At 41.9% G+C, this 16,715-nt stretch overlaps 1 long non-coding RNA gene across 2 annotated transcripts in view; it reads left to right on the forward strand.

Annotated features, from left to right (window-relative positions):
* The window catches only part of LOC135228556 (uncharacterized), an 87,206-nt gene extending 72,523 nt beyond the window's left edge, over positions 1–14,683 (forward strand). For both annotated transcript variants that reach the window (XR_010319086.1, XR_010319087.1), the window contains 2 exons: positions 2,889–3,003; positions 3,564–14,683. This is a non-coding gene — a long non-coding RNA (uncharacterized LOC135228556). The remainder of the gene's footprint in view (positions 1–2,888; positions 3,004–3,563) is intronic.
* The last annotated feature ends 2,032 nt before the right edge of the window (positions 14,684–16,715 follow it).

Raw genomic sequence — 16,715 nt, forward strand, 5'->3', positions numbered from 1 at the left:
CTCTGTGGGAGAGAAGACCTGGCGATCAACTTCCGTAAAGATTACACCCTAGAAAACCCTGTGGGGCAGTTGTACTCCGTCACATGGGGTGGGTATGAGTCGGAATTGACTAGATGGCACCCATCAACAACATAGTTTCTATTAATATTCTACTCAACTCCCTCTTCCCACAAGGCATTCTGAAATGAGCACGCCTTCTTTATCCCAAGGCTTGCGTTGAGACTCCCCACCTGCAGTTTTTTTTTTTTTTCCCTCTGTTCTTTAATTACTGGAACCTGATTTCTCTTCTAAACCATAATTCGTTTCCATAGACTTTCCCAAGAGGTCCCCTGCCTTATGCTGCAACTGCTCAGCTCTCACTCAGGGTCCCCTTGAGGATTTCCACACCAGCCCAGGAGCAGCTCCCTCTTCTCTTTAAGTTTCTCCTGTGAGGAGGTGCATATGGCTTTGCATCAGGTTGCATCATAGGATGTCAGAAAGCTGAAAGAAAACAAAGTTCTTTCCCTAGGGAGCTGGGCCCTTCCAACAACAGAAAGGGAACCTGCGGGGAAGCGGCGAGCTGGGGTTGGGGCTGCAGTACCTGTACCACTGACTATCCTGGAACCACCACCTCCCTTCTGGATTGCATTTTTTTCCACAGACCTTTAAAACACACCCTTAATTCTCAGATATTTTTGGAGGCTTAAAATTCATTTTGCTTGTTTAATAACATTCAAGGCTCTGTACAGTCCAGCGGTTTTGTGTTCATCCTATTCCGAGGATAAATGATTAAAGTGTTATCACTATGAGGCACCTTGTGAAGAACTTCACCCCGGAACTAATATCCGATGGATGACTGTCCCCAATTGCTAAAAATTCTCTTATCATCAAAGACTTTCCTGGGATCAAATGCTTTCAAACAAAAATTTGTGGAAAAAAAAGTTGCTTATTGTTGTTCTGTTTAAAGTATTATTCTGTAGAAAGGTAGCAATAATGATACAAATTTTATTTTTTATTTATTTTTCATGATTACTTCTGCTGGCGATCTTTGATTAAACGTCAAGAAAGAGGCTTTCACCTGTGTTAATGCTACATCTCCTGTGGGAGGCCTGGAGGCGCAGTGGTTAGGAACTTGGCTGCTAACCAAAAGGTTGGCAGTTCGAATCCACCAGCTGCTCCTTGAAAACCCTAAGGGGCAGCTCTGCCCTGTCCTATAGGGTTTCTATGAGTTCGAATCGACTCAGCACCAATGGATTTGTGTGTTTGATTTCTCCTGTTAGGAGCCCTGGTGGCACAGTGGTTAAGAAATCAGCTGCTAACCAAAAGGTTGGTGGACAGACTTATCAGCTGCTTCCACAGGAGAAAGATGTGGCAGTCTGCTTCCGTAAAGATTACAGCCTGGAAACCTAACGGGGCAGCTCTACTCTGTCTTACAGGGTGGCTATGAGTCCGAATCGACTCGATGGCAATGGATTTGTCTTGGTTTTATTTTTCCTGTGAGCCCCTGGTCCAAATGCTAACGTAAGATTAGTTGAGGATTCAGTGCCCTTCAGCCACACTGGTTAAGAATCTTTCTCAGAAGGGTGAGACGCAGCTGTCAAGTCCTTGGGAAAGGCTGTGATCCACTCACAGACAGGGGGCTGAATCTGTGGGAAGGCTGAAGTGTGCTGAACATCTGTGAAGTCCTGGACACGTGCACACACGCCAACACTGGACAGTAAATGACACGCTGTGACCCGCCCCTAACTCTCACAGTTCTATTACAAGCATAAATGAGATAAAATTATTCCCATTTCCCTTCCTGCTCATAATTTTTCCACTGACGGGAAATCAGGCTAACATGAAAAAAAAAAGAGAAAAACAACCAATCCCATTGCCCTCGCATTGGTTGTGACTCATGGTGACCCCATGTGCTGCGGAGGAGAAGTGCTCCACAAGGCTTTCATGGTTTCGACCTTTCAGCAGTAGATTGCCAGGTCTTTCGCCTGCAGTGCCGCTGCATGGACTCGAACCACCAACCTTGCAGTTTGCAGCCAAGAGAGTTACTCATTCACACCACCTGGGGACTCCTGCCTAACATGTAAACCATTGCCACTGAGTCGATTTCGACTCATAGAGACCCTATAGGATAGAGGAGACTGACCTATAAGGTTTCCATGACTGTAAATCTTGACGGAAACAGACTGTCGTGTCTTTCTCCCTGAGAGTGGCTGGTGGGTTCAAACTGCCGACCTTTCAGTTAGCAACCAAGTGCTTACCCACTGTAGCATCAGGACTGTTTGACTAACAAATAACCAAAAAACCAAACCAGTTGCTGTCGAGTTGATTCCGACTCACAGTGACCCCATAAGACAGAGTAGAACTGCCCCCACAGGGTTTCCAAGGAACAGCTGGTACCCCATAAGACAGAGTAGAACTGCCCCACAGGGTTTCCAAGGAACAGCTGGTAGATTCGACCCTACTGACTTTTTGGCTGGCAACCAAACTCTTAACCACTTTACCACCAGGGCCTCTGACTAACATATATAGGTCCTTAAAAAGAGTGTGTTGCTCAAGGGCTAATTAAACCCCAAATCCAAGCCCATTACCACCGAGTCAATTCTGACTCATGGCAGCTCCATAAGTTACAGTGTAGAACTGCTCCATGGGGTGTTCTTGGCTGTAAACTTTATGGGAACAGATCATCAGGACTTTCTTCCTTGGCTCTCTTGGGTGGGTTCAAACCAACAACCCTTAGGTTAGTAGTTGAGTGCAAACCATTTCTGTCACCAGGCCCCTGTGGGAAATCAAGCCAACATGAAATCTTAGGGGCTGTGATTCGCTGCACGTCTTGCCCTCCCCTTCCACAGACGAAGAAGGGCAGCAAAAGGGGTAAACTGGGAATTCTGTTTTATGCTCTCTTCTCTCAGGATCATCTAGAGTTTCCCACTGTCTTTGAGGACTTTTTCTCCATGCCTTTTAGACTCGAGACAACTGTGATGGCTATGCTGGTGGGAAAATTACGGTCTGCAAAGGAAAAGAACTGTAAGTGGATAATTGGATAATGACCTTTATTTTGTTTGGATTTGGCCCCAAGCAGGCCCGGGATCATTTAATCCCCCACTAGACATAAGCAAATAAACAGCTCTTGTGGGTGGTGTCGTTTAGAACACGGTGTAGGCCAGGTAGTTCTGGAACTTCTTGATCCTTTTGGTAGGTGGATGACTAGGTAATCAGTTAAAGGTCACAGAACTAATCCTGACGGGAATCAGGCGCTGTAATTTTCATTTGCTCTACAGCAAGAGCTTCCCGACCATTCAGCCCTCTTGCCATCTTGCCCCTTCCTGTTTTCATCTGAGCACAGGAGACATAGTCATGTTTTAAAAATGCAAACATGATCTCTGCTCTGCCTGAAGGCCTTGGCTGCCCATGGCTTTGCATCTATTTTCTCCTCCCTTGTTGTTGTCAGCTGCCGACTGATACACAAGGGAATGAAACAGTGCCTGGTCCTGCGCCATCCCTGTGCTGGGTTGTGGATCCAGAGGGCTTTCACTGGCTGATTTTCAGATGCAGATTACCAAGCCTTTCTTCCTACTCTTCCTTAGTCCGGAAGCACCGCCGAAGCCTGTTCAGCATCATAGCGACATGCAAGCCTCCACTGACAGATGGTGGCTGCTGTGCGTGAACTGCACTGGCTGGGAATTGAACCCCGGGTCTCCAGCATGAAAGGCAAGAATCCTACCACGGAGCCACCAGGGCTCCCGTTCTCCACCTGTATTTTACCCTCTTGTTTTCACTTTTCTCTAGCACACTCATTTGTTCTTGCTGCCTCTGGCTCTTTGGTATGCTATCCTCTTTGTCTGAAACGCGCTTCACTTCCCCTCTGACCAGGTGATTCCCACAGAGCCTTCAAAGCTTCTCTCAAACATTACTTCCTCAACAGATTTTTTTTTTTTCTGCCCCCTCTGAGGTTAGGGCAAATTCCCCCTTTTTATGATGTCATAGTCCCAGGTACTTCTCCTTCAATTGTTATAAAATAAAGTAAATATTTTTAAACACACTGATGTAATTCTATGCTTTACATTTCCTGGCATATGGCCTTCCCCTCCTCTGCCTGGGCGGCCATCTGCCCTAGGTGGGGTTGAAAGGAGGGTGACCGGCAAGAATGCAAAGACAAAGGTTTATTCACACATGTAAGGAAAAGCAGTTTCTGGCATGCCCATTAGGATATTTGAGTTCAGAGAACCACACAAGGCCTGAAGCCTAAGCCTTGTGGAAAGAGAAAATAACTTCCCAAGTTCAATTAACTCCCCCTGGACATACTCAAAACTCATTGTGGGGTTTTGTAACTAAGGAAGATTCTGACTAAACAGAAGAAGAAAGGAGGCTAACCCTTCAGGCCCCGCTAAATCGTGGAACAGAGAAAGCAAAGCAAAATGAGATAAAAGGCAATAGTGTACCAGGGTACCTGTTACTGCCTCCAACCTGGGCCTCCTCTTCAAGGCTGGCAAAATGAGGGAGGAGTGGAGTGCGGTTGTTCTGCAAAAATCTAGGAAGTTTGAGGCTAATCTGTCCAGGTCAGAGGTTTTGGGCCATGCTCCTTGCTAAGGACTTAGGGAGTGGACGGCCTTGTTGGCTGTCACTGGTGTTAACAGATCCGTCGTGACTGCACAGCACACTCAGGTCGTGTACATTTAAACGCAACCTCTTAGTTGTCTGTGGCGTGGAAAACATCAAGACGTCCTCACAGGTCTGTGACTGGAAAGGAAGGCAGCTGAGAACATTCCAGAGGGCATCTGTCTGGTGCAAATTGCCTGGACAAGGAGCCCAATAGAGCTCACAGACAAATTTCGGGGCAGGGGAGGACTGTGGGCCAGTGAGGAGTCTCTGGGTGGTGCAAATGATTGACAGGTTTTGCTGCTAACCAAAAACCAAAGGTTTGAGTCCACTCTCAGGTGCCTCAGGAGAAAGGCTTCGTGATCTACTTAAAAAAAATCAGCCACCGAAAACCCTATGAGGCACAGTTCTACCCTGACATACGTGGGTCGCCGTGAGTCAGAGTCAACTCGATGGCAACTGGTACGGGCCAGCGAGGTGAGACCCAGTAAGTGAAGAGAATGGCTGGTGTTTTGGGGTGTCTTAGTCATCTAGTGCTGCTATAACAGGAATACTACAAGTAGACAGCTAAAGTTTATTTCTTCACGGTGAAGTAGGCTAAAAGTCCAAATTTGGGGTGTCAGCTCCAGGGGAAGGCTTTCTGTCTTTGTCAGCCTTCTCATCAAACTTCCCCTGGACTAGGAGCTTCTCTGTGCAGGAACCCCAGGTCTAAAGGACACACTCTGCTCCTGGCACTGCTTTCTTGGTGATGTGAGGTCCCCAACTCTCTGCTTGCTTCCCTTTCCTTTTATCTCTTGAGAGATAAAAGGTGGTGCAGGCCACACCCCAGGGAAACTCCCTCCACATTGGATCAGGGAGGTGACCTGACTAAGGGTGGTGTTACAATCCCACCCTAATCCTCTTAACATGAGATTACAATCACAAAATGCAGGACCACCACAGAATACTGGGAATCGTGGCCTAGCCAAGTTGATACACACATTTTTGGGGGACACAATTCAATCCATGATACCGGGTGATTGCCTGAGGCAAAAGGAACCAGTTGTTCACCCTTCATACACTGTCGTGTGAAGGCAGGAAAGCATCAGGATGGGTCGTATGGGGTGGTTAGAACGGAGGCCCAGCAAACTGGGAGGATGGTGTGCACTTTAGGCCCTGAATAGAGAGAAACATAGGAACCCTACAGGATAGAGTAAAACTGCCCCACAGGGTTTCCAAGTGGTGGCTGGTAAATTCGAACTGCCAACTTTTGGTCAGCAGCTGAGCTCTTAACCATTGAGTAGGCACCTGTTAGTGGTTTGTCCATTCATAACAGTAGGCTTTGTCATGAAGCAAATCTATATTTGAATCCTAGACCCATCACATACAAATTGCATAACCCTGGGTATGTTATGAAAACTCAGTGGGTACTTTATAAAGTTTCTGTTTTCTTATTGGTAAAATCTCATTTTGTTAGTTTGAAAAGTCAGTGAGTGAGAACAAGTAAAGCAGTGAGAACAGTGCCTATCACGTAGAGAACATTCACCAAGACTTCTGTCCTTGATATTTTTAGAATGTAAGTTTCACGGTGGCAAAACCACATATGTCTTCACACCGGGGTATGTCCAGAGCTAGTATGATGCCATCCATTTAAAACAAACAAACAAGAAAAACCATTGCTGTCAAGTTGATTCTGACTCATAGTGACCCTATAGGATGGAGTAGAACTGCCCAATAGAGTTTCCGAGGAGCACCTGGTGGATTTGAACTGCCAACCTTTTAGTGAGCAGCCGTAACTCTTAAGTACTATGCCACTTAACCACTTAACCACTGTTGGTTTCTGCCATATATTTAGTAGGGGATTAAGAAGTATTTGTGGTACCAATGGATAAATAAATAAATGTAAAGCTTTCAGCTGGCACAGGGGGGCAGTTTTTACAGATGCTATATGCCTGAGGTAATAGCAAGAAAGAATAACAGCAACAACAAAAAGCCAACAGAACCATTACCAAGAAGGTAACTCATCACAACATAAAATAAATATAGATGGGTTAAATGTCTCTAATAAAAGACAACGACCCTGTTATTAAACTTTACATGTACACAGAGGATGCATCATGAAAGAAAATGACACAGAAAATATAAAAACAAACTGATGAACAAAGAAATATAAGACCAAAAAAACTCGAAAAGAACCCTAAAAAGCAATATTAGTATCCGACAACTGGAATTTAAGAAAAATTAAAAAATAACTAGGGATAAAGTGGGCTGCCTTTATTGATTTTAAAAAGTACAATTCATTCTGAGAATATGATAGCCAGGAAAATTTATGAGCAAATAACATAGCGTCAAAACGTATCAAATAAAGACTTAGAAGTACAAGAAGAAATTGGCAAAGCACCATTCTAGTAGGATATTTTAATTATTTCCCCGTTTTTTATATACATGAAGCAGAAAAAAAATATTAAAGAGAAGAATTAAATAACACAGTAAGGTTTGTTTACTCAATATCGATATGAAATATATTAATTTCAAAAGTTCATGGTATATTGAAACACTGGTTATAGCCTGTATCTCAAAACAAAAACAATAACAAAAACAGGAAATTCCACAGCCATATTTTTTGACAACAGCAATAAAATTAAAGCAATAACAAAAAGTCCAACACAAAAGCTAAAGCCATGTGGAAAGTAAAAATACCACCTAAATAATCCTTGAGTTACAGAGAAAATTAAACCTGAATGTCATTTATCAGTAAGTAGGAAAGGATGCAAATAAACTATCCCATTCCATGATAGAAGCAAAACAGCAACAATAATGATTTGGAAATGAATAGGGGTGATTGTTGTACAACACGATGAACATAACATGGCTAGTACATGTAAAAAATGCTGAACTGGCAAATGTTATATAAATATTACCACAATAAAACAATAAAAAACAAAAAACTCTGCAACAATAGGCATAATGAACCCTAAGGAAAGTGTAAGTAAGAAATTAATAATGGTACAGCAGTAGATAAAGAAAACAACAATCCTCACAACTGAACCAATAAGCAACATCAGGATAAACAAAGAAAAGACTGAGGTTGTCAAGGATTTCATTTTACTTGGATCCACAATCAACACCCGTGGAAACAGTGGTCAAGAAATGAAGAGACACATCGCATTGCGCAAATCTGCTGCAAAAGCCCTCTTTAAGGTGTTGAAAAGCAAAGATGTCACTTTGAGGGTTAAAGTGTGCCTAACCCAAGTCATGATATTTTCAATGGCTTCATATGCATGCAAAAGCTGGACAATGAGTAAGGAAGACCGAAGAAGAATCGATGCCTTTGGATTATGGCATTGAAGTAGAATATTGAACATACCATGGACTGCCAGAAGAACAAACAAATCTGTCTTCAAAGAAGTGCAGCCAGAATGCTCCTTAGAAGTAAGAATGGTGAGACTTTGTGTCACATTCCTTGACCATACTAGGAGGGACCATCTCTGGAGAAGGACATCATGCTTGGTAAAGTAGAGCATCGGTGAAAGAGAGGAAGACCCTCAACGAGATGGATTGACACAGTGGCTGCAGCAATGGGCTCAAGCATAACAACAATTGTGAGGATGGCGCCAGACTGGGCGATGTTTCCTTCTGCTGTACATACGAATAGGACTATGAGTCGGAACTGACTGGGCGGCACCGAACAACAACATTTTTGAAAATGTCAGTTAGACAGATCGACCCTCCTGGATATATTTTGTAAGATTTTTAAGTTTCCATTTGTTTGTTTGTCTGTTCATTTTTGCTTTTAAATCTGAGAGATTTCCTTGTCTTTACCCTCTAGCTACGTGATCTCCACAGTGGAAGAGACTACTCCCTCAGAGAGCCAACTCAGTGTTCCAGTTGATTTTTTAGGCTGTCAGTTTAATTCTAATCACCAATACCTCTTCTCTTTCTGTGAGCGCTATTCTTCTCTTTCCCTCCCTCTGCCCTTCTCCTCTCCTATTCCCTCCCCTTCCTCCTCCTTCTAATTGTAGCCAATTCTGATTTTATGGGGGCAATTTCCTCTCTAATCTCAGAATCAAACTGGGGTTTTTATTATGATTATTATTATTTCTGCTTCCTCTCAGGTGAGCTGTTTTATTTGCTCGTCATTATCGTTATCTTTCAGGCTGGTATTTCCCTACTGTCTCTGGTGGCCCTGGGTTTTGGTTCATTTTTATGAATGAAGGACTGGGTTGATTTACGTAGGTGGTGATTGTGGGCTTCCTTGGCAGTTACGCCCATCTGTTTCCTGTGCAAGACTCTTCCTTGAAAGGCTAACTACAGGCCCCATATAAGTGGGTGAGGCACCAGGAGCAGGAAGGGCAGGCAGGCAGTCTGGGCAGCTCCTCCTTCTCCACGCCCCTGCCGGGCCACTTGCCAAACTGGGGAGGCTTTTTCCATGAGAGTTACCAAGCCCAGTACAGAGGTTTCCTACATTCTTTGGTTCAGGATGCCCCTATTGTCTCAAGAGTTTTTTTTTTTTTTCATAGCACCAGCAGGCCAAAAGGCTTTCTTAGCAGTTTTGTTTGAGTATTTACGTCCAAGCAACTTAGTAACTATTTATGTTCTAACAACGTAGTAGCTGTTCGAAAAACTAAGACAAATAGATGTAATTTTTTTTCCCTTTTATTCTTACATAACTGTCATTCTATCCTAGCAGAATGTTTGTGTTTATTGGGAACTGCAGAATTTCTCAGACGGAATCAGATTCTAGACCTCCACTCAGATTTTTTGTTCCACGTTGATTTTTTGTGCAATGCTTTTTTTTTTTTTTTTGATAGCAATCCCTGAAAACACCACTTTGCAAAGATTTGACACCATGAAAAGGAATATAATGCAATCTAATGTTGAAACTGTGAACTGCCCAGAGCCAGCGTTCCCTGTGGTGTCTGATAGATGTCCAAGATTGCTACGTTTCCCTTAAAATTTAAAAAAAACTGCACACTGCACCGATGAGTTTTCCACAGCATCCTTGGGCACCTCATTACAGTTCAGAGTCACAGCTACCACAATTTTCTCTTGGTGGCCTTGCTTTTCTTTCCTCCCGTGTTGACTAGTGTGAAAGACTAGAGTTACTGCAAGCCCTACTTTGCTTTTTTTAGGTCTCAAAAAAAAATCTCACTTGGAAATGTATCCACTTTCTTTAGAAAGTGGTGTTTGGCCTTTATCTTTGGGGAAAAGTTTCCTCTGACAACCATTTAAAAACTCAATTTAGAGGATCAGTGACAGGAGTCTAATTGATCCAGAAGCTTCAAATCTTGTTATTTAATTAATCATCCTGATGTTTGGCTCATGGCAAACTCTTTATACTTCTTGACTTTAAGCTTGGAGCTTCTCCCAGGCTCACTCAGGAAGGAGCTTTCAACATTTCTATTCCACCACTGTTCCCATTTTTTTTTTTCTTTTCCTACACTTTCATGTTTTTATTTTGAAATGTATATAATTTTTAAAAATAGAAACTTGGGAAATAAGAACGATAGAGCCATCTGCTCGGTCTGCCACTTTGAATTCTCTCAAGATTCTAATTGGACCGGGCGGCAATTTAATTTTAAAACTTTATGTGAACCGGAACAGTGGATTTTGCATTATATTGTATCTTTTTGTACTCCAAATTTTGCTCTGTCAGCTACTATTTAGTTCTACATGCGTTCCAAAGCTTGAGAAATAGTCACGCTTTCATAATTTCTACATTTTTAAGTCAGGTTTTTTTGAGGTTCGAAGTTAGCAAATAATGCAATATATTTAGGAGTCAGTGAGAATAGGCATGGAAAATAACTTTTTTATGAGGCAAAGAAGACTAAATCAGAACTGCGGAAAGTAGATTCCTGTTAAAATGAGCTCATTTTCAAAGTGAAAGTGAAACAACAACAAGGACCACAAACACTCATCCATCTTACAAAGTAGCTGAACCCTACCTTTGGGAAAAAGCAGTTAGATTCATTAGTCAAGGCCAGACCAGGGCTAGATAACCTTGAAAAGTCAAAACCTAACACATATCGGAAACCTTGAGAGAAGTTTAAGAAAGATACAATAGAAATCCCTTAAATTATTGCAATAGGACTCAGAACACGAAGAGGCTATAAGGACACACAGCGCGGATTTTCCTAGCTGTTGCTTGGTAGAACATTTACAAATTGTTGACAATGTTACACTGTAGCATTGTATATATGTCTCTCCGAAATATAAGACATTTTACCACTGGATAGGAGATATATATGTATTTTTTTATTTCCTCATGCTAATATTTCACAGAAACAAGATATTATTATAGTCCCTATTTTATGTGTACAGTCACCCCTATGATGGAATTTGCTGAGTGGTCGGGCCCCTGGCAGCTCACCACCCCCTCAACCTTCATCTCTCTGCTCTCTGCCTCCTACTTCCTGCCTGCTTGCCTTGCCAAGGCTTTTGGCTTATTCTGGATCCTGCAGCTGCCTCTGGTTTGTCTGACCTCTAATTCTTGGGACCTGAGCCAGCAGCGTACCTGCCAATCTTCGGATTTGTCCATCTTCACAGCCTGTAAGCAAGTGTCCTGCTCTCCGACCTGCTGACCTTGGGTTGGGCAGCCCCTGGAGCTGCGTGAGTCAGAAGCCTCTATCCTGACCCTCAGACTTGGGATGTTCCAGCCTCGACAATCGAGTGAGCTATTTCCTTGATATAAATCTCTCTCTCTCTCTTTCTATATATGTATTTATATGCTTTACTGGTTTTGTTTCTCTAGAGAACTCAGTCTAAGACATATATATATGTCATAAATTATATATATTATAAAATCGTATAATTTTCATTTACTGAGATTTACCTGGAAAGGACTGAGTGAGCTGAAAATTTGGGACTGTAATGCATGACATTTAACCCACTGCAAAGAATAATTTCTGTCATATAATGAATTAGTTGTAAATGTTTGAAACAGGTATGAGTTTTTTTTTTTTTTTTTCTCCAAGTACTCTACTGTTTAAGCCACTAGAAGGCTGGGATACCCCAGTTTGTAGGAAATCCCATATGCATCAGAGTTTCTCCCTGCCCTTGGCGTAATGGGAAAGAAAATGGAAAATTCAAGGCTGGGGCAAAATAAGATTTCAATACAGTTATCTGAGAAATCTATCTGGAAACCAAATTCGAGAATTTTTATGGTTAGTTCAAACGGTACATGTATATGTTTGTACTCCCCTCCAGGAAGGGGGCAGGAAGGTAAATAAAGTGGCCAGTTAGATTGGTAGCCACCAATTGAAAAGATAGATAGAAAACTGAAATCAAACCAGTCATTCGAGTTCTGATTATTTGTCTTGGGATGGAAGGTGTTTTTGTCATATAAGTGGATATAAGAGCAACTGGTAGGAAACATGTATTGACGATAAAGAAATTTATTTTATGGAAGACTTGTTAAAGAAGCCAGCTATTTTACTCCAACCACTGGGCAATTTGGTTGTCCATCCCAGCTTTACCATGAATTAGATATGCTATCTCAAACCAGCCAACTAGTCTCTAGGCCTCAGTTTTCTCAGCTGTAAATGATATTTGGACAGGGTAACTGTATAGATCTCTTTTGGTGGCCTGTCTTAGTTATCTAGTGCTGCTATAACAGAAATGCCATAAGTGATGGCTTCAACAAACCGAAGTTTATTCTCTCACAGTCTGGTAGGCTAGAAGTCCAAATTCAGGGCATCATCTCCAAGGGAAGTCTTTCTCTCTGTCAGCTCTGGAGGAAGGTCCTTGTCATCAATCTTCCCTTGGTCTAGGAATTTCTCGGGCACAGGGACCCTGGGTCCAATGGACGTGCTCTGCTGCTTTCTTGGTGGTTTGAGGTCCCCCTCCCTCTCTCTACTTGCTTCTTTCTTTTATATCACAAAAGAGATGGGCTTAAATTGTAGATTAATCTTGTAGATTGAGTTTACATAACTGCCTATAATCCCATCTCATTAACATCATAGAGATAGGATTATGACACATAGGAAAATCACATAAGATGACAAAGTGGTGGACAATCACACAATACTGGGAATCATGGCCTAGCCAAAGGGACAAATATTTTGGGGGGACACAATTCAATCCATGAAATGGCCAAAACCTGTGACTTCACGATCCTATGAAGAGCTCAGTTGCTGTTCCCATGTTGTCAGATGTAACAAACCAGACTTAGAAAAAGTTAGAAGTGAGTACTCTTGACTCTTTTCTACTTTGTCTTCACAAACATTACTTCCTCCTTGTTCTTTTCCCATTCTCGTTGGCGAGGCATTCCCAGTTTCTTTTTACTTTCTGTTCTTTTCAGATATTGCTATTTCCCTGGGTTCCATTCCCAAACTTCTTTTTCCCCCTTACCATGTATAAACACAAAACTGAACCCATTACCGTTGAGTTGATTCCAACCCATAGGAACCCTAAAGGACAGAGTAGAACCGCCCCATAGGACTTTCAGGGAGCATCTGGTGGATTTGAACTGCCAACCTTCTGGTTAGCAGCCTGATCTCTTAACCACTGTGCCATCAGGGCTCCCCCATACCCTATATACAATTTGGAGAATGAGAGCTCATCCATATACATGGATTTAACCATCAAATTGTTATTATTAGTTGAGACTTCTTTCTGGAACTTAGGACTCAGATATTCAACCTCTATAGACATCTTTTCTTCAATGTCCGGTAAGCGTCTCTAACTTAGTATGTCCAAAGCCGAATTATCTCTTGCCCTGCATTGATGTCTTCGCAATAGAATACTAACTGATTTCCTTCCTTACAAAGTAACCCCCTCCAATCCATCTTCCATCCTGTCAGCTGAATGACCCTCCTAAAACCTAAATCTAATCATGTTTCTCTCAGGTTTTAAAAATCTTTCATTTCCCCATCCCATTCAGAATTCATTTGAAACCTCTTTGCAGCTGTTTACCGGCAAGCGTTGGCCTGCCTCTCAAGTCTTTATTTTCTGCCAACTGACTCCTACAAACACAGAAGACCACTTGTGTTCCTCTAAGTGTTGTCTCAGACTTACATTTTTATTTTAAAATTATCATACAGTAAAATTGACTTTTTTTTCTTTTATGCACAATTATATCCATTTTGACAGACATATAGATCCGTAGGGATGGCCTCCCCCACTCTTAACCCCTGGCGAGCACTCATCCATTCTGTCACTGGAGGTTTGTGTCTTCAGTCATGACATACAAATGGAATCATACAGCTCATAACCCTTTGAGGTTGTCTTCATTCACTCAACATAATGCCCACGCTGTGTGTGTCGTTTATTCCTTTTTATGGCTGAGTTGTATTCCATTGTATGAAGGTACCACACTGCAGTTATTCATTTGCCTGTTGATGGATGTTTGGGTTGTTTCCAGTTTGGGGCAATCGTGACTAGAAGTGCTATGAACATTCATGAACAGTTTTTTTGTGGGAACACACATTTTTACGTCTCTAAGGTAAGTGGGATATCCCAGGAGTGGAATAGTTGAGTCATTGGTAGGGGTATGTTTAACTTTATACGAACCTGCAAAACTGCTTTCTGGAGTATATGCCTTTTTTTTTTTTTAAAGCTTTCTGGGTGATTCACAACCAGACTTGGAAACCCAAGGCTGTGTATAGTCATTTATTTGTCAATCTCCCCCACTGACTATGAACTGCTCAGGGACAGAGACTTTGTGCATGTGTGTGTGTTTATTTTCATAATCTGAAACCCTGGTGGCACAGTGGTTAAGAGCTCTGGCTGTTAACCAAAAGGTTGGCAGTTCAAATCCACTAGCTAGTCCTTGAAAACTCTATGGGGCAGTTCTACTCTGTCAAAATTGACTAGACAGCAACAGGTTTTCCTTCCCAAAGCCTAGCATAGTCCCAGCATCTAGGTGAATAAATGAGAAAGGTTATAGCCCTCCTTGGGGCGGGGGGAGTGGTGATAAATAACGAGATGTGTTAGTCCGCCTGCCCCTCAGCCCAGCTTCCCTGACGTGCAAGACAGGCTGTCATTAACATCCCCCTCCTCCATGTAAGAAAATAATTTTCTGTGTTGACTTCATTATCAATAGTAATCATTAATTTCTTCATTTTTTTCTTAGCCTTAAAACGAATAGCAGCTAACAGTAATATACCCCCATTAAAAAAAAAAAAAAAAAAAAAAACAGCTGTTTTTCAAATGTTCTTTGTATGAACTAAAATATGCACTTACCATACGGAAATATTACATCTCACATTTCACCTTCTGCATCACTGCCTTGGATCAAATAAAAGGTCCAAATTGTCGCCTCGAATGATAGCGTTGAAGTCACTCAAGTTGTGTTTCTTGGTCTTTACAGTCACTGCGCCGTCACTATTTATTGAGAATCTAAGATTTCATTGCAGAAATAAGTCTTCCCACAGCTGGTGGAGAGGCATCTGAAGAGAGCTTGAAGAAGTCTATCCCATTAGGAACTTCCTCTCCGCGAGAAGGTAAATAGCCGAGTCCATATGTGTTGGAGGCCAACCGTATAATTTGGAGTTCTTCAGATTAAGTTTCATGTAGAATACAATGTTTATTAAATGACAAATAATAAAAATGCATTAACTGGAAGCTTATACATATATTATAACTCAGGGAACTCAGCAGTTGTTTAGAATTTAGATCAACAAATGATTTGTGTGTGTGTGTGTGTGTGTGTGTGTGTGTGGTGGAGTATTTGATCAATAACTTTTAAATGGCTAACTTATGGTATAATAAAAACAGACCGATTTTAGTCAGTTTTATTATTGTTTTAGAAGTTTCTGCAGACAATGTCACTCTTTATTGGCTGCACCTGGGCGAACTGCTTCCCCAGCCCAGCCATGGCCCCCATAGGCCATCAGCTAGCATGGGATAGTGTTTGAAATTCCTGGTTATGTTTGTTTTGCCTTAGGGTCATGCTTTTCAAACAGAGGCATGCTTTTCAAACCCTAAAGGGAAATATGGCTATATTGTGGTGTTACAGGAGTCCTTGAAGCTCAAGGCATAAACATGACTTTTCTTCCTGGACCGGGAATTTTATTAGATGGTAAGCGATTTAATGGAGTCCCTGGGTGGCTCAAACAGATAAGAGCTTGACTACTAACTGAAAGGCTAGCAGTTCACACCCACCCACTCAGAGGTGCCTTGGGAGGAAGGCCTGGCGATCTGCTTCTAAAAGTTCCCAGCCTAAAAACCCTGTGGGGCACAGTTCTACCCAGACACATGTGGGGTTGGTAGGAGTTGGGGAATTGACTTGATGGTAACTAGTTAAGCAATTTTCAACATTTAAAAATGTTTAACATACATACAGAATGAAGTCAGATGCAAATTTTACGTATATTTTTTAAAAATTAAATACAAGATGACAAAATATTACTGTGACTCCAGGATCCTAAAGGCATGAGTTCGCTTTTCTCTGTTGTTACAGTAAACAAAATAAACTAAAACGTGGAAAGGGATCTGTCTCTAATCAATATGATATTTAGTATTTCTAAGTATGACTTCATTTATTTACTTTTAATTTGTAACTAGAAATGAAAAATGAAACCTCCTTCTTGTTAAGTTGGTGAATAAGTTTGTAAGCAAAGGATATAATATGTGAGTAAATGCTTCCAGCTTTTCAGAGGAACATTGTTTTGCCAGTGCTCAGGAATCTCTTACAATGGGGGTCGTTCGTCTTTTTCTGTAAATAGGCAGTGAGTAGATACTTTAGTTTTTGTGGACCGTACCTTTTCTGTCACGGTTACTCACCTCCACCTTCACGGTGAGAAAAAAGCTGTCCATCACACATAAACAAATGAAACAGGCTGTAGACCTGATCGGCCCACGGGCTGTCGTTTGCCAACCTCTGACTTAGAAGACAAAATAGTCGGAAGAGCAGAGAGGGCACTGATAACATGGAGGACAGGACAGTGCTGTTTTCTGTGTATTACTTTTCTATCGTGATGGAAAATTTGAGTGTTTTTTTTTGTACCTTCATAAAATAGAGAAAACTGTGACTCAGAGTTCACAATTTGTATAGTTCACTTCATGTAGTTTTTACACTTCAAGCATTTGCTTTCCTTTCAGATACTGGGGTGTAACATGGAGAGGAGGGGAACAAGGGCCCCTGTTCCCTGCGAACCCCCACCATGCTAAACAAACCCAGAGAACTGCTAAACCAGTGTTTTTCAAGCTGGGGGTCCTGA

Source organism: Loxodonta africana, chromosome 23 (assembly GCF_030014295.1).
Source record: "Loxodonta africana isolate mLoxAfr1 chromosome 23, mLoxAfr1.hap2, whole genome shotgun sequence".
Classification (NCBI taxonomy): domain Eukaryota; kingdom Metazoa; phylum Chordata; class Mammalia; order Proboscidea; family Elephantidae; genus Loxodonta; species Loxodonta africana.